At 41.0% G+C, this 24,012-nt stretch overlaps 1 protein-coding gene and 1 long non-coding RNA gene across 2 annotated transcripts in view; both read left to right on the forward strand.

Moving 5' to 3' along the window:
* LOC125229598 (syntaxin-binding protein 5-like) overlaps window positions 1–24,012 on the forward strand; it is a 525,297-nt gene that overhangs the window by 169,719 nt on the left and 331,566 nt on the right. The gene's annotated exons all lie outside the window — the stretch shown is intronic.
* Window positions 1–24,012, forward strand: part of LOC125229599 — a 217,898-nt gene that overhangs the window by 120,380 nt on the left and 73,506 nt on the right. Inside the window, exon 4 of the long non-coding RNA XR_007177423.1 lies at window positions 16,679–16,842. This is a non-coding gene — a long non-coding RNA (uncharacterized LOC125229599). The remainder of the gene's footprint in view (window positions 1–16,678; window positions 16,843–24,012) is intronic.

Here is a 24,012-nt window from a genome sequence, read left to right on the forward strand (position 1 = left end):
ATAAACCATAAAAACGATACCCATATTGTGTTTTTGACTTTACCCCCTTTGCACCCCTTTAGGGGTCAAATTTTCAAAAAACCTGAAACATGTATTTAGTCATATGTCTTTAGGAATCCTCCTGTGAAGTTTCGTATAAAATAGTCAAACTAATCTTGTTTCCCCATACAAACTTTGAACCCCCATTTGAGCCCCTTAGGAGGCGAATTTTGAAAAATCCTTTCTTAGTGCTCCTCTACACTATATAAGGAACCTACGTGCCAAATTTGACATCTCTAGGGCCAGCGGTTTCGGCTGTGCGTTGATATGTCAGTCAGTCAGTATCTTCTTTTATATATATTTTTGATATTTAAACCCCATTGCACCACAACAGGGGAGAAGGTATTTCACTTCCGCCTCGTTAGATTTTAAAAACGTTGTATTTATCGTGATCAGCGACCCGATAAACCATAAAAACGATACCCATATTGATTTTTTGACTTTATCACCCCCTTTTCACCCTTTTAGGGGTTAAATTTTCAAAAAACCTGAAACACGTATTCAGTCATATGTCTTAAGGAATCTTCCTGTGAAGTTTCGAATAAAATAGTCAAACTAATCTTTTTTCCCCATACAAACTTTGAACCCCCATTTGACCCCCTTAGGAGGTGAATTTTGGAAAATCCTTTCTTAGTGCTCCTCTACACTACATAAGGAACCTACGTGCCAAATTTGAAATCTCTAGGACCAGCGGTTTCGGCTGTGCGTTGATATGTCAGTCAGTCAGTCAGTCAGTCAGTCAGCTTCTTCTTTTATATATTTAGATTTGTGTAGTTTTAAGTTGTGTATAAGAATTATATTGTAGTTGTGTGTATTAGACGACCGGTCTGGCTCAGTCGGTAGTGACCCTGCCTGCTAAGCCGCGGTCCTGGGTTCGAATCCCGGTAAGGGCATTTATTTGTGTGATGAGCACTGATATTTGTTCCTGAGTCATGGATGTTTTCTATGTATATAAGTATGTATTTATCTATTTAAGTATGTATATCGTCGCTTAGCACCCATAGTACAAGCTTTGCTTAGTTTGGGGCTAAGTTGATCTGTGTAAGGTGTCCCCAATATTTATTTATTTATATTATTTATTATATTAAATTGTTTAGTTTAAGTTAGGTATATATAAGTCTTTGTTTTGTGTTTTTTTCTAATATGTATTGACATGTAACTTTCATTTAATAAATTTAAATAATATATCGTGGTTATAAACTTTATAGGGATATTGTCTTTGGTAACCGCGATAGTTACTCATGAAATAGAAAACTGTATAGGGATAATTGAAAGTTCTTAGCAATTAACAACCGGCTTTCCCCATAGTAAAAAGTAACGGAATTGTCCAAATGCGGCTGGTTAGTTAGAGCGACTTGTCTATTAATTCGGAGTGCACCGCAATTCTGACCGTTTGGAGCGTGTGTGCTTAATGAGTGGGTGTGTCTGTTTGTTTACTCTTGCAAACAGGACGGAGGTCGGAGAGTAAAGAAACATAAAATATTTAGAAAGTATATACGTAATTATAATGTAACATACAAATATTAAATACGTAGGTGATACTCACGAGTGAGGATCGAATTTGTCTAAAGTATTTGTGCTTATGAAACAATCAGTTCAGTTTTTTTTTAAATAATTATACATATACTTATTCTATTTTAAATACTTTACGAAGGTATTATCAGCTGCAAAAGTGCATAGCGAATTTATCAATGAATTCATTAATTATTTACATATCCATGCAATTTTGCAGCTCACTGTGCGTTTATAGGTCACTAGGTACCCGAGGTGTGTAGGTTACTTAACTAAATATACTTTTTTTCTGCTTCACTAAGCCGGGAAACAGTAACTTCGTTTAGCGCAGCATCCTGAAATTTGATGCTTTCCGGCCGGAGGAGATTTTTTTTAACTATAATTTGTATTATCTTATCAGTCTTACTACCGGAACAATCCAAGGCAGTGTTCATCCAAACGACGATTCGACCAACTCATATGTACATAGTGTGTACCTCTACAAATACCTTACTATATTATACATATGTATATGTTCTATTTAAAAGCGGACTGCAGCGTGTTTCGGTTTAGCTGTTCTTAATGAGTGTGGTATTGTTGCAAAGCAAACCAGGCGGACTCAAGGCTCCTTAAAGACGCCTTCTGGAAATGGGTATTACCTTGTGCAGTATTTCACTAATCAGATTCATCTGTTTTAGAATATGCTGCTGCAAATAATGCCGTGTTTAAAATTCAATTAAGGAATATGCTTTCTAATTAAATCTTAACCAAAAATCTTGACAGAAAAATAATTACTTCTTATATATTATTATGTATTAAAAGTGACACGCTGTACCACTCATTCTGCACAGCCAAATGCACAAACGCTCACGAAACGAAACGCTAGTAGATATCTATCTCTATCACTCTTGCATATAGGCGAAACAGAGCCAGACTACCTTTCGCGGGGTTTCGTTTTCGTTTCGCGTCGCAGAAATGCCACTCTGCTACGGGGCCTGATGTAAATAGAGATTTATTTATTTAATCAAAAAGTAACTCAGTATTACAGTTTATACAAATGTGGACAGAGACAACCCACTAACTACAGAGATACTGCTTGAGAATCCACCCACACATGGAATGAGGTAGCCAATGAGGTGACCAATGGAAGTTCGTTCGTCTCAGCTCATCTATGACTCGGCAGAAAGATAACCAAGACTGATAACGAACTTCAATTGATAGCAGCTGTTATTCTACAAACAAAAACCGTATTTTCAAAGATATACGGATATTGTGCATGTGTATGAAAATGATATGAGTACTAGTGGCCAAGTTTCTAGAAAACTACTCAGCAAAATGAAACACCTCTAAAACAGCATGTTTAATGAAAACTTTACCCGTTACCGACTTAAAAACTCCACCGCATTCGACTTTGGCACTCCCCCCCTCTTTCCCCCCTAACTGAGCTTATTTCCCGCAACTAAACGCTTACTTTATTGTTTTTCCGCACCTAACAAAGTTGGAAGCTGCTCGCAATTTTCCGTTTGCAATTTTTCGTGGAGCTTTCCCACGGACATCAATTTGATTAGACGCCACGTGTTCTGCAGCTCTAACACTTGGTGAGACGATTTTCCGAGATGTTTTCTATCCATGGGTAGATTAGTGGCGGGATAAATGAGTACTACACATGTAAACAGATTATTATCCTTTGTTTATCATTAATTTTATATAAAAGTATTGCAATTTAAGTAAAAAAGCATGAACTGATGTGTGTGGCGATGGCGTCTTCGCCTTTAAGTAATTACACCCTTGAATTAAAGTGTAGATTTTGTATTATTGTAAAGTTTCAAATTGCACTAATAATATTCTAGTAAATGGATTATGCCTTGTTAAAACATAATTTAACATAGGTTAGCCTAAGCCTTCAACAAAAAATAAGAATGAATGTGTTCAGTCTTGAATGTTGAGTGTATCTTACTGAAAACCCTCGAACAATGAAAAAAAGTCAACCAAATCACATCTCGGACACTGGCGATCAAATATATGAAAGAGGTGCGTTCCTAGCACACATTCTAAGCTCGTGTAGTAGGTGAACGCGTACCATGCTTGTATGAGTGAGATATGACAGGTTGACTGTTCGCGTTTTTGACAGGCGGTAACTGTGAGGTAACCGAGAGGGGGTGGGCGGCGCTTTCAGCGGGGAGCGGGAGTGGCCATACTGTACGATAGTACTCTTTATTATACTGTGACCAAATTGAGGTTAGCTGCGTGGTCTACTTGTAAAAATGTCTGGTGGCCCCGCAATCGAGTTGGTCCGCAAACTGGAAACAATACATTTGCGCAGGTGCCGGGACAATAGTGGCGGTAATCTGTGCCACCCTGTATACACAAGCTTGTTTTGTTTGCCTACAAAAATATGGAAGTTTGCTTACAACATTTTACTCTTTCTATTTACTTTGTAAGTACAATTATTTTTAACAAGAGCAGTGTAATATTTTGCAGTGGTGTAATTAAGAATAGTAAAATAATTCCGTTTTATATTGATTTAGACTAACACGATTTGCACTCATAATTTTAGAACAAAACGGGACTTAATCGCGTAAACACTTACATTTATATTTGGCCCGACGTATCGAACATCACATTATGTTCGTGGTCACGGGTAGACTGGCGAGGAATTGCATCAACATCTTCTAGCCGCGCGAGTTTCTCGAACTACCCGCACTTGTTCTTGATTATTCACTTTTGCGCTAGGGTTGTCACTTTGCCTACACACAAGGCACACACGTTTTGTTCTAAAATTATAATTCCGTTTTAATTTGAGAGCGCAACTGTTGATTACATTTCGGCGTCAAGAAAAGAATCTTTGACTCTTAAAGTGCATGGCGACGTTGATATAATTTAGAATTTTAGAAAGCATTTCACTTTGAGAATCAACTGTCTCCAGATCGTATCGTAAAACTGTGTAGAAAGCGCTACTATACAAACTGAGGGTATACAGCATATGGGCATTTTCAGAATTTGGGACCCCCAATCAGCGTAAGTTGTTGACAAAAATTAATTCACTGTCAGTTTTGTGACAATGATTAAGCATGAAAATTCTATAAATATTTTGTTTTTGTGTTAATTACATAAACTTTAAGCGATAATCTTCATTCAGAATATTTCTGACATCGAGTTAATTTTTGTTAACAACTTGTACGCTAATTGGGGAGTACCAAATTCTGAAAATGCCGATAATTAATTCTGCGTCATCTGTCTCGAAGGAGTTTTTTTTGTTGCGTCACTAGTTTCAGTAGGTATCAATTTAGTTAGTTGGCTAGCAAAACAAGATATTTCCAAGTAAACCTTCTTTATTTTATCGAGTACCCTTAATAACGGAGTTTTACAAGACAGCATTGTCTCAGAGCGGGAAACATCTGCTACCATACTCAGACTTAATTGCTTCGGTCGACGTTCTTACTTGCAATGACGAGTGTTTCTGTTTAAAGAGAAATTAATTTCAGGCAAACGTAGTAATAACTTTGGGGATTATAAATATTTGATGTCCTAACGAGTCTATTTGAAGTGTGCTTCTCTAATGTATCTGTTTATTTTATTTATATAACTATTAAGTAATTACTGTTACAAATTTTTACAAAACATTTTTTTTACTTACTAGCCGATAATATTTCTATCCGTTGTGCTAAAGAATGCACATCATTGCTTATTGGTATGATTGTGTTAATTTATTCCAATTTTAACACTTTCGAAACCGGGCTCTACGCGGCGCTACGACATTTTCGCTACATACGGGGAAACCCATGTAATCGGCTACGCTTCTACGAGCGGTGTACCCGACAGTCGGGTTCTTGGTAGCGAAAGTGTTAACACTGAAATTTTTCGACGTTTTTTTTTTAATTTAAAATAAAATAACATAAAATTAGTTCATGGTGAGTTTTTTTCCATTTTATCAATTAATTGTGATTACTTATTTTATATGATTTGTTGCCCATGTCTCATTATAGATGCCACATCTACTATTCTGTTTCTATAATAGTTACAGTAAAAAAGGAAAGGTCAATTCCGCCATATCTCCCAATCACAAGTTCTCATCTCAGTCATCAGCCAATACAAGTTAATCGCCCACGTCGTCCGCAACTCCATCAAAGCTCGGACTTCGTAGATGTGGAAGATAAAATGGCCTCTTAATAGCTCGGCCGAGGCCAGGCTTATCTGACAGATTCCAGATAGCGCTAGTTAGTGCGATGAGCTGGTTTAGCTTCTAAGTTATTGCGTAGGTACGGCTTTGAGATTTGCCCAATGACATCGCTACTTGCTTGGTCAATAAAATATAAGCGCGATACACATTTGTCTATTTGCTTATTCATATTCATATTCATATCTATTTATTGCATCCATGGTGTTATAAGATGTTACAAAGTAGGTATACGTGCTCATGGAGTCCATGACATGGACCCTACCTATTAGGGCGTGGCAACATATATTTATATGCTATAACTACATTTACATTAAACACTAACACTACACATTTTACTAGGTCACATATAGTAGAAACTATTATAGGTATACGATACAAAAACAAAACTTAAGTATTAAGGCTTTATAATTATAAATAAATAATTAAATAAGTTATTTAATTGTCAATGAACTCTTGGAGAGTATATGGACATTCATTAACAAGATAAGTTTTGAGTTTATTTACAAAGTTAACATATTTGTGTTCATTTTTAATATACTGGGGGATCTGGTTGTATATTCGGATGGACATGGAATAGGGGCCTCTATTGAACATATGAAGGTTAGCTGGAACTGCTTGAATAAGTTTATTACGGATGCGTAAGTTATGATGTTGAGGTTCAGGATTATGAGGGCTGGCAAATAAATGTTCGTGTTTTCGTACAAACTTACAAGTTTCTAAAATATATAGTGATGTAAGGGTGAGTATTTTTAAGTTTGGGAAATGTGGCCTACAACTGTCTTCATTATTTAAGTTTGTTAGCACTCGTATGCACCTTTTCTGTAGTAGAAATCATTAGCGTTTACATGGTATAAAACATCAATTTCGTTTAATAAAGCATACCATAGCATTCCATATAGGTCAATTATTGCTATTAGGTGTTTATCGCTATAATAACTATATTACAAACAATTCAATGAATTTGAATGCATTCATTTAATTGTATTCAATATTGCTAGATCCTCTTAGACTTACACGTTGAATCTTTGCTATATTCGTTAAAAAACTGTCATGCAGTCTGCTCGGTTATGAACTTAGTTAACCAATTAAGTGTTACAAGCTCATCATCATCATCATCCTCCTTGCGTTATCCCGGCATTTGCCACGGCTCATGGGAGCCTGGGGTCCGCTTTGACAACTAATCCCAAGATTTGGCGTAGGCACTAGTTTCTACGAAAGCGACTGCCATCTGACCTTCCAACCCAAAGGGTAAACTTGACCTTATTGGAATTAGTCCGGTTTCCTCACGATGTTTTCCTTCACCGAAAAGCGACTGACAAATATCAAATGACATTTCGCACATAAATTCCGAAAAACTCATTGGTGCGAGCCGGGGTTCGAACCCGCGACCTCCGGAACGAAAGTCGCACGTACTTACCGCTAGGCTACCAGCGTTACAAGCTATTAGTTTTAAATTATATATTAGCGCTGGAGTGGCAATAAAAGAGTGCTGAAAACTAACTTTCTACTTTTTAACACGAAGATTATTAGTTTAATGCTAACACACCGTAGTTCCAATTTTGGGCCTTACTTACTACAGTTGCTTTTTCTTTAACTTTCAATCTCATTTAGCACAAATGCGCTTAGCAACTGCTTAGTTGCTTGCTAATAAAAGCTAAAATCCCGTCACGTAGTAGGTAACACATATAACTATGGTAAGCGCTTACCTACATTTCTCAGGGCTGAAGTAGTTTTTGTATCGAGAGTGGTTTTTGCGGCCTAGCTCGTTGGAAAGCCTATTTTTGGAGCGGATTGTTTCATTTTCGCTAATGGCCTGTAATTTGAGCTGAGAAATATCAATTTGTTTTTAGGTTACCTATTTCTTAGGCTGGTTTTTTTGCGTCATCCGGACCGCCCGCGCGAACACTAAAGAAAAAGCGATCAAGCCCACTGGTGGTGAATTCACTGGGGTCAGTTTATAATTTATATATAGTATTGTTTTTATTTATTTATTTAAACTTTATTGCACATAAGTAAAAAAATGTACAAATGGCGTACTTAATGCCTAATGGCATTCTCTACCAGTCAACCATCGGGCCAAACAGAAACAAGTAAAAATGGTGCAAAGAGAACGAAAAATAACAAAGATTAGAATTAATTGAAAACAACCGAAGTACTATATAATATCCTGATAAAATACATAAATAAGAATATTATGCATATATACTTATTAAACTTACTATATAATATATATATATATATATATATATATATATACACTAATATTGATGGATGCTACTCGAACTCTTGTTTCAGCAGATACTGATGTACCAACCGCTTGAAAGCTAACTTGCTTGGGGCTTGTCTTATACTGAGAGGGAGCGAATTCCTTATTGTTACTAAAAAAACAAATCAAAAAATATTTAATAAAATAATTTGATTTGTTCCTTACGTCGAATTTGTATGAAGTTGATATTGTCGTCCGCGCGGACCCGTCTGCGTCACCACTCTAAAACGCTCCCTGCAGTTAACACAGTAGTGTCTAGTGCGAATCGCTCCGCGCGGTCGGTCCGCGTGACACTAAAACCAGCCATAAATATAGGTTAATACATATCTTCAACTAAGTTTTTAAAATGCTTCTACATCTCTATAAAAAACAATCGTCCCAGGGAAATTCGGGGTAAGAGAGTAATGTAAGTTTCCAATAATTTGTCATTAATAATGCAAATTCAAGTATCAATATGTCTAAGGATAAAAGTAAGCTTATCTAGAAATAAAAAAGACTTAAATTTGCATTATACATGAATAAACATGCGATGAAGTGGTCATTTACGTCTAATTGCCCTTACTCGTGTCCTACTCGGAAGATAAGTTGAAAAATCGTCGAAGTATCCCTTGAGAATGCATGTCTTTTTAATTTTGTGGTAAATATCTTGTAAACTCTAAATGTTTTCAAACTTGTTTCAACTATTACCTTCTATTAAACCACCCAAGATCTCTTCACCGACTAGTCACATCCACCTGTACCGCACTAGACGAATGTTATCTCTCCAAAAAGCAAACCGCGACACGCGATACGCCATCCATCTCCGTCGGTAACCCGCATGTCGCAAAACCTCGCAATTTTACCTTTTGTAAAACCTGCACAACACGGATATTTTTAGCGGATCTAGAAGGTTTGTTTTAGTGCTTTTTACTCATGTTATTACACTTATTACTTATAAAAATGTACGTGTTATTATCTGATTCTGCACAACTACCATCTATATCAACCGCACTAAAGTCACATCTCTGACACTGGCGATCAAATATATGAAAGAGGCGCGTTCTTAGCACACATTCTAAGCTCGTGTAGGTGAACGCGTAACATGCTTATATGACTGAGGTATGACAGGTTAACTGTTCGCGTTTTTGACAGGCGGTAACTGTGAGGTAACCTAGAGGTGGGTGGCGCTATCAGCGGGGAGCGAGAGTGGCCATACTGTACTATAGGACTCTTGTAATGAAAACCCAAACAAACCAACGAACACGACGACAGCTGCGCCCCAACCATAGCACAACCACAAAATACAACGACTTGCTATCGCCCAAAGCGCCGAGCGGCGACACCGGTTTAGTTACCAGAAAACCCGCTAGATGGCGCTGACCCCGGCCCATAGGATTCGTACATCGCGGTGTTAAGATTTTTCCCGATTTGGTTAGGCTCGCCGCTTGAGACTTGCTATGTATCGAATCTTAGTTACGGATATTATTTAATTATAGTCCCCTGCTTCCCTCGCGGAACTACGCACTATAATTAAATTAACGTCTGACAAACGTGCTTCCGCTCCAGTTCTCACTCTCACACTAACTGGTTGGGGAACGCGTCAGCTTAGTCGTCCTTTGTAAGAAACGAAACGTAGTATTAATATAAGACTTGCACATTTCGTATTGGGTTTCCCTTCTCTCCCCGCGCACCCCCGCTACAAACTGGCAGCCCAACGTTAGGCGTAGCGAACTCACGCGCACATTGCTGGAGGTGCCATCGGAATCTATGAAGGACGAACCGAAGCCAGAGGTGTCTACACCGCCATCCAAGCCTTCAACTACCTCACCGGAGCGCAGACCTTCAGGACCTAGACTGGTAACCAAACCAGCACGAGCAGTACGGAAACCGAGGAAGCCCGCGAACATGGCAGTGTCACTGACGGAAGAACAATTCGAGCGTATGATGGCGGCCATGGCACCGAAGCCTGGGTCTCTGACGCGCTGCACGCTCACCTACGACGGGACGAAGGAAACTGACGTCGTGGAAGCATTCCTGGCTGCCGTCAACACGTATAAGCGTTCCGAGCGCATATCGGATCAGGACGCGCTCACGGGTCTCCCGCTCCTCCTTAAAGATACCGCAGCGACTTGGTGGCAGGGCATGAAGGACAAGATCGCCACCTGGGAAGATTTCCAAGAACGCTTACGGAGGACCTTTGCACCCAAGAAGCCAGCGTACCTCATATGTAAGGAAATAACGAGCGTCGCACAGAAACCCGAAGAGACAACGGAGGCTTTCGTGTCCAGGAAGCGGATGCTATTTTCGCTTTTACCACGCCCAGAGTTCTTGGAGTCCCAGCAGTTGGACCTCATTTACGGCCTCCTTACGCCCTACATCCAAGAAAAGGTCCCAAGAACAACGTTCACTACATACGACAAGTTTCTGGAAGATGCAGTAGCTGCGGAACGACTACGGGACATCTTCGGGGCCCCTGCGACTGTTGCCTCGACGGCCGCCTCGACTGCTGCTTCAGCATCATCTGCGCTGCCAGAGGCCGCGCACGTTCCAACCTCTTCGCAAAGAAAGCCCAGACAACGTTGCCGGTACTGCAAGCTGCCCGGCCACTCGCTGGAAGAGTGCCGGAAGAAGCAAAAGGCGGACGGACAGGTCAAGGTCTCGTCCGACGCACCCGCTGGTGCTAATAAGCAGACTCCGGCACCACCGAGCTCTTCTTCCGCCGCCCTCGTAGCACCCAAGTTCTCTTGTTATGGGTGCGGCGCCCCGGGAGTCGTCCGGAGTAACTGCTCCACATGTCACAAAACGAGGGGAAACGCCTCCGCTGGAACCAGCTTTAGCGCACTCGGCGTACAACTGGATACTCGTGAGAGGCCGCTAGTTTTCATCTCGACCAAAGGGAAAACAGAGGGAGCCATAGTGGACACAGGTGCTAAGTCAAGCCTGGCGTCACCAGAACTATTCCGCCACCTACGGCAAGCAGGGTGTACCTTTGCTACGCAACAAGCCATTATCACATTGGGTGATGGGATACCCCAGTCGCGCCCTGTTCTCACGACTGTCGTCGACGTCGAGCTAGGGGGTCGAGCGATCCCGACTATGTTCCTAGCCCTGCCAGAATCCCGATCACACCGGACGCTCTTAGGTGTAGGCTTCATCCAGGATGGGCTCATAGTCCTGGACCTGCCTCAATTCACTTGGCATTTCAAGGGTGAAGAAATGAATCCGAACGAGCTGTACAGCGAAGACTTCGCTACTTTTGGACCAGCACCCGCATACCAGCCTACAGTATGGGAGATCCCGGCGAAACCCGAAGCGAGCCGAACGGGTCAGACCAACCAGAACTATGGGCCTGTATATAGGATCGATCTCGCGCCAACAAAAAGGAAAACTTATGACGAAAGAAACGTCATAACCTTCGACGGGCATCATCTGGTAGAAGACGCTCTCTTTGAGGATGCGTGCCGTCAGATAGAGGAACAAACAGTTACGTTGTCACCGGATTCCGCGAATCTATTCCCAGATTCGGCGTTTTGCCCATTCGACGCCGCCCCGGATTTCGCCTCTGAGGAGAAGGTGCAAGCGCTTATCAAGGCCAATGCAGGCGTTTTCGTGCCAAACGGGAAACCGACGACTCAGACGGAGCACATCATAGACACGGGTACCCATGGCCCCGTAGCGGTCCCTCCGTACCGGCTATCGCCCACTAAGACGCAGACCCTGCGGGAAGAGATCACCAAGATGTTGGCCGAAGGGATAATATCACCATGTACTTCACCCTGGTCGGCCCCGGTAGTACTTGTCCCCAAAAAAGATGGCACTACCAGAGTTTGTGTGGACTATCGTCAGCTGAACTCCATTACCACCCCGGACAACTACCCTTTGCCGCGCATCGATGACCTACTGCATAATGCTAAGCGAACTCCGTTTATGACCACGCTCGACCTCAAGTCCGGCTACTGGCAGATTAAAGTGAGGGAAGTGGACCAGCCCAAAACGTGCTTCATCACCCCGTTCGGGACATACGCCTTCAATCGCATGCCATTCGGATTACGAAACGCCCCGGCGACATTTCAGCGCCTTATGGACCGATTCCGCATCCAGCTAAGCAGTATTAAGCTGATAATCTACCTGGATGATCTTATCGTCTTGTCCCCGACCTTCGAGGCTCACTTATCTGACCTACAGGAAGTCTTCTCCCTGTTAAAAGAGTACAACCTTACGGTCAATAAAGAGAAGTGCCGATTTTGCTGCGCTAAAGTCAAGTACCTAGGCCATTACATAACACCCTTGGGTCTGGAAACTGACCCCGACAAAGTGAGCGCCATCACTAGCTTACCATCTCCACGCAACATGAAGCACTTGCTCTCATTCCTCCAAATGTGCTCCTGGTACAGGAGATTCATCCCGAACTTCGCCAAAGTAGCCGAGCCGCTAACCCGGCTCACGAAGAAAAACACACAGTGGGATTGGAAGGAGGCGCAGGAACACGCCTTCAATACGCTCCGAGAGCTCCTGGTGACAAGTCCGGTGCTCGCCCAAGCCGACGAAACCAAACCCTACATAATCAAGACAGACGCCAGTAACTATGCCATCGGAGCCGTCCTGGTGCAGGGGGAGCAAGAGGAAGAGCACCCGGTGGAATACGCCAGCCGCCTACTGAATTCGGCCGAACGAAACTACACTACCACAGAGCGGGAAGCCCTGGCGGTGGTATGGGCAGTGGGCAAGTTCCGCGGTTACATAGACGGGTGCCACACCACGGTGCTGACAGACCATCAGGCTCTTAGGTGGTTGATGTCCCTGAAATCCCCCACCGGTCGATTAGCCAGATGGGCGCTGCAGTTACAGTCCCAAGACCTCACCATTAAATACATAAAGGGAAGAACCAATGTGGTCGCAGACGCTTTATCCCGACCACACTGCGACCCAGGAACTGCAAAAGAATGCGGAATATGCGCGGTGGCGGTCGACCTACCAACAGTACCCCCTGAGGAGATTCGGAGCAAGCAGGACCATGATGAGACGCTCGCTAAAATCACCTCAGCGCTCGAAAGTGGCAACGAAGAAGATGCCAAGTACTGGTCTAAGAAGGGGTATTACCTAAGCAACGGGCTACTATATCGCTATAACCCTTTCGCCGATAACGAAGACGGACAACTGGTCGTACCTGCAGCGGAACAGAAGAACATCATCACTGCCTATCATGACCAGCCCACGGCCGGTCATTACGGGGTGCAGAAAACGATGGACCGCATAACCAGACGCTACTACTGGCAAGGGATGCGCACGCAAATCGAAGATCATGTCAAGAAATGCATACAATGCCAGCGATATAAACCCCCCAATACAAAGCCTGCCGGCCTACTCCAGACAACGGCGATCAACCAGCGTTTCGAGGTCATCGCCTTCGACCTCTTCGGACCTCTGCCAGCGACCAAAGAGGACTACCATTGGATTTTCATAGTGGAAGACGTCGCAACCCGTTGGGTAGAGCTATTCCCCCTCAAGCAAGCCAGCGCCGAAGAGTGCACGAACACCTTGTTAAACGAGGTAATTCTGAGGTACGGCACGCCGCGCCGAATCATAAGCGACAATGGAACCCAGTTCGTTAGCCACGTCATGCAGCTAATGACCCATTGCCTGAAGATCCATCATGGCTTCACGCCCCTTTACCATCCACAAGCTAATCCTGTGGAAAGGCGGAACCGGGACCTAAAAGTGCAGCTAGCGATCCTAGTGGAAAACGATCACACCACCTGGGCGGACATGTTACCAAGTGTGAGATTCGCCATGAACACCGCCGTCTGCAACGCCACCGGCCAAACACCCGCCTACCTAACGTTTGCAAGGGAACTACGAACACCCGACGACGTGCAGCATGATTTCAAACACATCATACAGAACGAAGGGTACCTACCGGAGATAACCCCTAGACTGCTACTACTAGCCAACACTCTCGAAAGGGCTAGGGAAGTGCAGGAGATGTCCGAGGAAAAGCGCAAGGAGCACACGGACCAGAAACGGAGAGCGTGCCCGACATATCAGCCAGGTGATCTGGTAATGGTAGAGATACATCCGTTAAGCAAAGCTAGCCTGGGTTACAGCGCCAAGTTCGCTCCTCGACGAGACGGCCCGTACGTGGTCAAACAGCGACACGGCCCCAGCTCATTCCAGCTTGCAAACCCTAGAGACCAGGACCGCAACATCGGGGTATACCATGCCTCCGCCCTTCAACCATATCAGGGGGCTGACCCTGCGGAGCTACCAAAGCCGGTAAGGCCAATCCGCAAAAGGGGAAGACCACGCAAAGACAGCGGAACGCGGTTCTCTTCGTCGGGTCGCCTACAGGAACCGAGGGGGAGCCTGTAATGAAAACCCAAACAAACCAACGAACACGACGACAGCTGCGCCCCAACCATAGCACAACCACAAAATACAACGACTTGCTATCGCCCAAAGCGCCGAGCGGCGACACCGGTTTAGTTACCAGAAAACCCGCTAGATGGCGCTGACCCCGGCCCATAGGATTCGTACATCGCGGTGTTAAGATTTTTCCCGATTTGGTTAGGCTCGCCGCTTGAGACTTGCTATGTATCGAATCTTAGTTACGGATATTATTTAATTATAGTCCCCTGCTTCCCTCGCGGAACTACGCACTATAATTAAATTAACGTCTGACAAACGTGCTTCCGCTCCAGTTCTCACTCTCACACTAACTGGTTGGGGAACGCGTCAGCTTAGTCGTCCTTTGTAAGAAACGAAACGTAGTATTAATATAAGACTTGCACATTTCGTATTGGGTTTCCCTTCTCTCCCCGCGCACCCCCGCTACACTCTTTATTATACTGTGCTAAAGTAATGATAAATATCTTTCTAAAAAGATAAACATACGACAGTCGATCTACCTACGTTGGTAGAACCTACATGTCGCAAAAGCCGCAATGTAACCCTTTATAAAACCTGTACAGCTCAGGTCTTATCACGTAAGTTACCCATTTACCAAAGCAAAACCAGCGGCACGCGATCCACACGATCTATCTCCGTCAGACGAACCCACATGTCGCTGCAAAACTTCGCAATGTTACTTTTATAAAACCTGCATAGCGCAGGTGTTTTATCTAGTATGTTTTAGTGTGCCCAGAAGGTGCCTGTTCACCCTTGAAGGTTGCTGGGAGCTGAGAAATACAGATAAATCTATTAAAAGTAGGTATAGGCAGTTTGTACAAGTTGTTACTACCGATGCGATAATAACGATAAAGTTCTTTACAAAATACCGCAAATTTCCGATACATTGTTTTTCAAATAGATACCATTCAAATTATGGAGGCCACAAGCATATATTATTATGAAAATGTCAACAAAAATAGAGAAAACTGTAACCTAATTATATGTTACGATATTTTTTCGACATTACCCAGATTACTTTGGTAACACAAGCAGTTTTGGAGGCACAAGTTAAATACATTGTTACTTTTATGACCGAACTTTTATTTTTTCGTTTATAAGTTTGGCACTTTCGTAATGTTGAGAAAGTTTTAATTAGGTATGAGTTATTTAAAGATTATAGAAAACTAGCTTTTGCCCGGAGCTTCGCTCGCGTTAGAAAGAGACAAAAAGTAGCCTATGTCACTCTCCATCCCTTCAACTATCTCCATTTAAAAATTCACGACAATTCGTCGCTCCGTTTTGCCGTGAAGGACGGAGAAACAAACAGACACACACACTTTCACATTTCTAATATTAGTGTGGATATAATCTTTCGGGAAAGTCAATCGAACAATGAAGTTACCTTATTTGCTGGAAATACATACGTTTTTTTTTCTATTGCTGCATTAATCAAATTGTAATGTTAACTCCTTGAACGAAACTCTATGCAAAGAGTCAGTTTACTTCATGTAGCTTTTACATGTACATGTGTACTTACCCTCCGCGGCCCTGCGAGGCGACAGGTTAAGAATTTCACCACCCCTTTTCTTCCCGTGGGTGTCGTAGAAGTCGACAATGGAATATGGGTTAAATTGTGGCGTAGGCGACAGGCTGGCCACCTGTCACTGGAATGTCACAAATTATTTTCTTTCAATCCCTTATTTGCCAAGAGTGGCACTGAAACTTGAGTAGCTTCATGTGCTCTGCCTACCCCTCAATGGAATACAGGCGTGATTGTATGTACAGTCACCGCACAGATGTCATATATACCATATATCAAGCAAACGTATCTACTTAGCGTGTCAAATGAACTCAGTAAAATCCACTGAGTTGCCCGTCTTTATTCGCAGCTTGCAGCTTTCGGGCCTCAATTTTTGTAACTTGAAGTCAACAAAAACATAAAAAATGCCTTGTTACGTGATATTTAATTGCAACAACACAAAAATATGAACTTCAGTACAAAATCTGACACGCTCGGCCCCTATACAAATAGATGAACTTGTTTCTTCTATCTAAATCTAGTTCTGTTATCACCGGCATAAAAAAGTGATGATTTCTGTACCTTACTTGTCGCTTTTATCGTTTGACAATTTCGTATGACGTTTAAAACAAGACGTTAATATCACAAGGTACAGAAATCATCACTTATTTATGCCGGTGACTGTATGCATATTTGGAAGAGCAACTCTTATTGCATATAATTTTATTCCGTAGCTAAAAGTAGTTAGTCGAGAAAAGCATCCTCTTTTATAACTTTTCCCAACCCTATTCACTAACAGTATTTTTCCTTTTTTCAGGTAATTCATCATTCCGCAGTGGCCGACAACTTTGTGCAACTGTAAAAGATCCGAGCCAAGCAATTTTTAACCGTAATCCGTTGCGATAAAGTACGACGTCGTGAAACATGTCGCTTGGAAAGTTTGAGCTGGCTCTCGGTTTCTGAAGGAAGCTTTGGCTTTCGGTAAGTTTTTTGAAAGTATACGTCGCGATAAAATGCATTGCGGGGATTTATCGTGCTAGCGATATATTATTGCTATCGCTTGGCTTATTAATATTCGGTATTGAAGCAAAATGATTGAAGATTCAAGAATGAAATTTAGTACTTTTTTCTTCTTAGGTTAGGTTAGGTTTGATTCTTTTGTACATACTCGTATTAAAAGTAAAATATCTGCTAAGGTTATCCGGTTATAAAAATTGATTGTCCCGTGTGGTGACGGGTTAAGAATTTCACCACCCCCTTTCTTCCCGTGGGGGTCGTGGAAGGCGACTGTGGGATATGGGTTAAATTGTGGTGTAGGCGAGAGGCTGGCAACCTGTCACTGCAACGTCACAATTTGGATTTCTTTCAACCCGTTTTTGCCAAGAGTGCAGGCACTGAAACTTAGTAGTTCATGTGCTCTGCCTACCCTTTTATGGGATACTACAGTGATTTCATGTATGTATGCTTATATGTATGAAATTGATTAAAATACATATTTAAGGCTACAGCGTGAAATGACATACTTTTACAGTATGTCATTTTATGAACAGTTAAAAAAAATGCAACTAGAAATACTAGTGAAACTGTACTTAACTAATGAAATATTTAAATACATTGTTAGAGATGTATGTATGCAGCCTTCAAATGCCTAAATAAATACTATGTACGAAAATAAGTTAGGACGTCCAAGTTATCCCGCTTTCGCGAAAGTGGGACATGCGGTATACGGTTTGACTCACGGGGCACTCATTCTGGGATTATCTTGCCCCGTAAGTTATTAGGCAAAAAAAAAACCCTGAAAAGTACACATAGGTACGTCGGATAACGTATTTATTTAAAAGCAGTTTGGATGTTACATTTTATGACAGATAAAAAAGTTTTTATCTCTTTTTTACGTGTACATTAAAGTTAGACGCTTCTGACGTCGTGGAGTAGTTTTGACAATTTAATTAGTGTATTGTATTGTATTGTAGAACGGGCGATTTTCCGCAACTCGACGTCTAGCGCCTATTTTGCGTGATAAGAGGGAGGGGTTGGCTAGTCCTGCCATCCCAACTCCTCGAGAAATCCTACCAGACCCTTGATGTTGAGTAGGACCTCGGGGAGGTCTCTCGGAGATCCGAGATATTTTGCCCTGTATGGAGCCACCCCGCTGCACTCCAGCACCACGTGAGCAGCTGTTTCCTCTGTCTCCATGCACCCTCGGCACAGGGGACTGTCCGTAGCACCTGTTATGAAAAGATGTTTGTTAAATAGTCCATGACCTGTTATGACACTGGTTACCATTCTCAGACGGACCTTCCCTAGTTGAAGGAGCGTTCTTGTGAGTTTTCCACTGATGCTGGGCATGGCCATTTTCGCTTGCCTGCATCCAGTCTGGTTTAGCCAGTGTGCTGTGTGTAGTTTCCCTGTATATGATAGTAGCATTGAGCGTACCTTGCTGAATGGTATCGGGAGAATTGGTTCTGGGCCAATGGCCCCCGCACTCGACCCCTGTCTGGCTAGCTCATCTGCAGCATCATTACCTCGGGATCCGCTGTGTCCCTTGATCCATTGTAGGATGATCTCGTTTTTATGACTTACCTCCATTAGTCGTTTATGGCATTCGTGTATGAGTTTGGATGTAATTAAATGGCTCCTTAAAGCCATAAGGACTGCTCTACTGTCAGAGAGTATGCGGATGGAGGATCCTACTACCTTCCTTGCAGTTATAGCAGCTGCCGCGTTAATGATGCCCATGCACTCAGCTTGGAAGACCGAGTTGTGAGCTCCTAGCGGAATGGTAATCGACATGTTCAGGTCTTCTGAGAAGGTCCCAGAGCCCGACCCGTTGTCCGTTTTCGACCCATCTGTGAAGATTCTAAGCTCCTTGGGATTGAGCCCTTCGTAGTTGTCGTCCTCGTATAATTGTATCTTGTACCTTTTATCGAAGATGACATGTTTTTGAATTCGATCCGTACCTGATCTGAGGATTGGGAATTCGTCGTATACTTTTTCCAGGCATTTTGTGTGAAGAACTCCTGTGTTAGACCAGATGTTGAGTGTATTTAACCTTACCGCTGATAAGCTTGCTTCCTGCTGTATGTGCAGGTATAGCGGTGGAAGGCCCAACATGACCTCCATGGCTGCCGTCGGAGTAGACTTCGTGCAGCCAGTGGTAGCCGCACATGCGAGCCTTTGGAGTCTTTGTAGTTTGTCTCGCACGTTGCCTAGGCTTTAATTAGTGTTAGTGAAGAGTTTAATTTGGTTTAGGGACTAATAAAAGCGTAAGTTAGTTTGCTGCAGCTAGACTGGTAACTTTACATCTCAAGAGAATGAAAGTAATGTAACTTAAATCAAGGTGAACATAACTAGTAGGCACGTGAACATGACGCCGTATCCATCCGAAATCTGATACCTCTCTCAAATAAATAAGGCGAAATAAGGCATTGATAATGTAGACATTTGTATATTAATATTCATTAAGGGGTATGCATCTGATTCATATCTAATTCAGCTCGGATTTACGAGTACACATATTGTCTATAGTCGCGGGATAAGATTGGAACATTTGGAACTGCAGGTTTAGCACATGATTGCCGAGAGAGTATGTCGTGTCGCCGCGAGATAGACTACCTACTACTACATCTATCTCGCGGCGACATACTCTCGCGGCAATCATGTGCTAGGCCTACTGGGTGGAGCCACGAGTATCTTACATGAAATACTATTTTAGGACAATTCTTACTAAGTTAACACTAATATTATTGGGACATTTACAGGATATCATGCATTTCGCTCTTGCTTATTCATAATTGTGCTGGCGTGAGCAAGACCTGAGATAACTAAACGATTTCTTTTAGATATCGTTCTAACGTCAGTGTACGTTTGAATTGGCCTGTTAGTTATTTTGTGCCGTGACACAACGAGACAGAAACTAGTCACGTCCATTCATTACGGAGTTAATGGATTAAGTTTTTAAAAGCAAAGTTGCGGCTCTTGTGGCTTCAGCTTTTTGTGAAATATGCATTTGCCGTCTAGTATAATGTTGAAACACTTTGTTTGCCGCTTTAAAGTAGAGGTAGAAAAAATATGTGACTTCATAGTGAATGAATGATTGGAATTATAATTTATGATTCGCATTTAAAGCCAAATTATATGCAGTTATATAGACTGAGATGACAGTTGAATAATGTATATTATTAAAAGTTATATACTATTGCTTAACTTGTCAAGTTTATCTTCATTTAGAGCAATTTATTTATCAAAACCACTCCAATAATTTATTGGTTTTGTTATATCTGTTTAGCGTTATTTTAATACTCTATTTTATTTCTATAAGGAAGACTTTAATTTCTATTTAATCCTTTTAAAATTAATCACATATGAATATCACCCTAACCTCTCCCCAATTTATCACATCGCCGCTAATCCGGCCGTCGGGGACGTATCGCGCGATAAATCTTATCGACCGTTAATAAATACCGTTTTACACGAGTTTTTACAAGAATTCGCCATTTTACATTCGAAGTGGTGGTGGTGGTGGTGGTAGTGTGGTGGAGATTATGAGATCAATTTGTGTTTGTAAGACTGGATGAATAGAGGTACTGTCTGTAATGAAACAAACGTATAACTAAACTTTATGGATCCATTTTTCCATTATTAAACTATGATGTTGAGTTCTACATGTATCCACTGAACACGACTACCATAATATAACCGGTGGACACTCTAGTTAATGTTAACATTGTAAAACATAGAAAAAATGGACCAGTTACATTTTTCTCTCAGTCGAGATTTGCTCCGCTGTAGCTTATCGTAGTTTTTCTGAACCAGACACTAGAGCAGATGTGTTCTTTTGTAACGCAGGAAGCGAAATCTTTTATTTGGTCTTAGAAAAATGAAGACAATAAAATTGATATGATATGTTGATTTTAACTTTATATTGTGTCAGCCTGAACACGTAAAGTAAAACTAAGAAATCTGTACTAAAATAGAATGGCCTTATGGAGTTTGGAGTCTATAGGATCCTTTTGGCGATTTATTTGAACAATGACAATGATGGAAAGACATGATATGAATACAATTAAACACTTCTAAGAATGTAAAAGCATGTGTAGCTCATTTTAAACAATTCACGTGCTTATTAAACATGTAAAATCGGGTCACTCACGGAAAATTTTCGAAGATCGCTCGACATGTCTCGCTCCGTAACGAGGAGCAATTTCATTGAGCTCGCGCTTCACGTGCTTATTTCTGCCGCTGACTGTAAAGCAATCAATTATGAAAGTTATAAGCGTTCAAATTCTGTCTAAAATTAAATATACGATACGAAACCTCATTAACCCGACTATTGTTTCGTTCAATTGTTTCGTGTCATCGAACAAAGGTACGAGAGTTTCCATTCACTCGTTCGTTCACTCGTTCAGTGGTTCTCCATTCGGTCCCTAATTGAAAAAGTTGGGAACTTACCTGTTTTAATAGGGCCGGTTATTGATTGAGTTTCTATGTTTATTGAACTATTGTTAACTGTAATACTGTATTGTATGATGGAAAGAGTAGGTATTTTAAGATTCTCGTCTATGTCAATGTCCACATTGAAGTACAGTCAGATTCAGATTCATTTATTTCATAATACAAATTACAGTATAAATTGCATGTCAATCTACAAGAATTCATATTACGATCGTCAAATACAATAATATAAATAATTTCATAATACCTAGTTCTCAAACTAAACGATTTAACAATATCTAATTAATGTTTAAGTATTATCTCCTGTAGCGGATCGTCAAATTACACAAATATAAGTCAAATTACAAGAAATTCAATAACATAAATATCGATTTATAATAACAACCTAATTTAGAACATGGTATTCAAAATGTATTAATTTCAATATATTATCTCCTGTAGATCGTCAAAATAACCATTTATATATTCATTAACAGAATAAAACGGTCTATCCAACAAAAAATCTCTCAATAGGCGTTTGAATGTTTGGTCGCACAGTTCATTTCTTACGGTGGCTGGAAGTCGTTCATAATATGTTGGTCCTATGACGCGAGGGTTTTTTTGCGCTAAGGCCATGCGCCGGGGTCGCCATCAGATAGAGATAATATAGCTTTGAATACACCTGATTTATATTATATCAAGAGAGTAAAGTACGCAATCAAATACTTTGGAGATTTCATTATAATAGATAAAATGTAAGAAAAATCGTTCTTCAAATTAGACTAATTGTACCAATATAAAATTACCTAGGATTGGGATTAAAAAAATACTAGTTGCTTGGAAAATCAAACTGTATTCAGTTTAGTACCTAGTGCGCGTCGCCTCTATGAGAATTGAGAAGTTATCCAAGTGCCTCATAGAGGCTTCTGGTGACCAGAGGGCTGGCCAATATTTCGCTCAGCAGTGAAGCATTGCTATCCAGCGGGGCAATGCGGCCAGCCTTCTGGGCACCTTCCCAACAACGAACTTAGGGCAAATATTTTATTTGTAAGATTTTAATTTAAATGTTTATATTATGTTAGGTGTTTTATGTTGTTCAATAAAGTACCTAAATACTTCTTCCCTATTCATATGTTGTACAGGCTATGTTTGTTTTTTACTGTGTGGTGTAAAAAATGTCTAGATAATGCTTTTCCACAAAATTCTGTCGTTTTCATTAGTAAAATATTCTCATTATGCTAACTAAAACGAGGCTCTGTGTGGCGGTAAGTAGGGCTTTGAATGTATTTAAATCACACTTAATGAGCCATCTTAATTAGGACACGCCAAAGGCACTCTAGCACTGGATTAAAACCTTTATATGAAATTTACTTTAGTCTAAAATTAAATCCATTGAAATAAGTTTTAATCAGAAAGATATTATGAATAAGACAGTAGCTTAACTTTTAATTTAAAGCTTGTACGTTTTTTTCGATTTTAAAATTGGAACACATTACTTTTATAAATTAAACTGAAAAATGACTTGGGTGTAGAGTAAACTGGTCCTTAAAAAAACATAAAAATTAATCACAATACAGTTTTTCACACCTCGCAAGCAAACAGAGCAAATTGCTTTTTTTCTCTCAGCCTAGTGTCGGGCGGCCATTTTGTAATGCACACTTCCAAATTTGAATATTCATGAAGTGCTCGGCCGTTTTTCGCCGGCCTCTGTCACTATTGCAAATGTTTGTGTTTCGCTTCTGCTTACGGCATGGTAATGTCTGGATTTATGTTGTGTGTTGCTATGAGTGAGGAAAAGATGTTTTACAATAGTACATATGCTTAGAAAATGCTCATTTTAATTTAATTTCCACAATGTGTCACTTTTCCGCACACGCGAGGGAACTAATTTTATGCACAGTTAGCACTATCGCTAAATATTATTGCTAATACCGTGATTATTGCGCTCAATGCATTTTGCAATTTTGTATGATAGGTATACCAGTTAAAATTTAGTCATCTTTCCGTCTCGTGTAGTATGAAAGCTTATTTTTTACAGTTACCGTTACCGTTATACAGTTCATGTCATCGCCATAATATATTGAATAATTTAAAATGGTGCATGATTTCAAATTAATTAGGTACATTGTATTGCATCGTACCATAGTTCCAAATGAATGAGTATATCGACAATAGTGTAACATTATAAACCTGTGCGCGCGACAGCATTTTCCACTTAGAGCAGCCTGTGGCGACATTGACGACGTCCCGTACGAACATGGAAGTAAAACAATAGGGATTAAGGGCCTAGAACCTATAAAAAAGAACAGATAAAAAAACTGAAAACTTTGAAACGAATTTTAAAATTTATTTAGTTATTTTATGATCTGAAAGTAACACTCACCGACTGCTTTTTGCCTATCTTAATAATATATTTTTAGATTTTTTCTCGTATAAAATAAAATACCCTATTCAATAAATGGCTTCTTATTCCCTTTTGATATTAACATTAACTTGTTTCCTCTAGGGATCCTAGTTCATAATTTTTAACCACGGAGTCAATATGTTAGTTTATTCCTTCTCACGAAAGTTTAAACCCATTCTCTCTCAAGATTTTATCGCAAAAGTGTACGCAAACATTATACTAGTATTCCACAGTTTCAATAATTATCTCCAAGAATCCTGAAAACCACTTAAAGCTGCCAGCTTTTATCTCAGCTCAGCTTAAGTGAAACTTTC

The sequence above is a fragment of the Leguminivora glycinivorella genome, chromosome 9 (genome assembly GCF_023078275.1).
Source record: "Leguminivora glycinivorella isolate SPB_JAAS2020 chromosome 9, LegGlyc_1.1, whole genome shotgun sequence".
Classification (NCBI taxonomy): domain Eukaryota; kingdom Metazoa; phylum Arthropoda; class Insecta; order Lepidoptera; family Tortricidae; genus Leguminivora; species Leguminivora glycinivorella.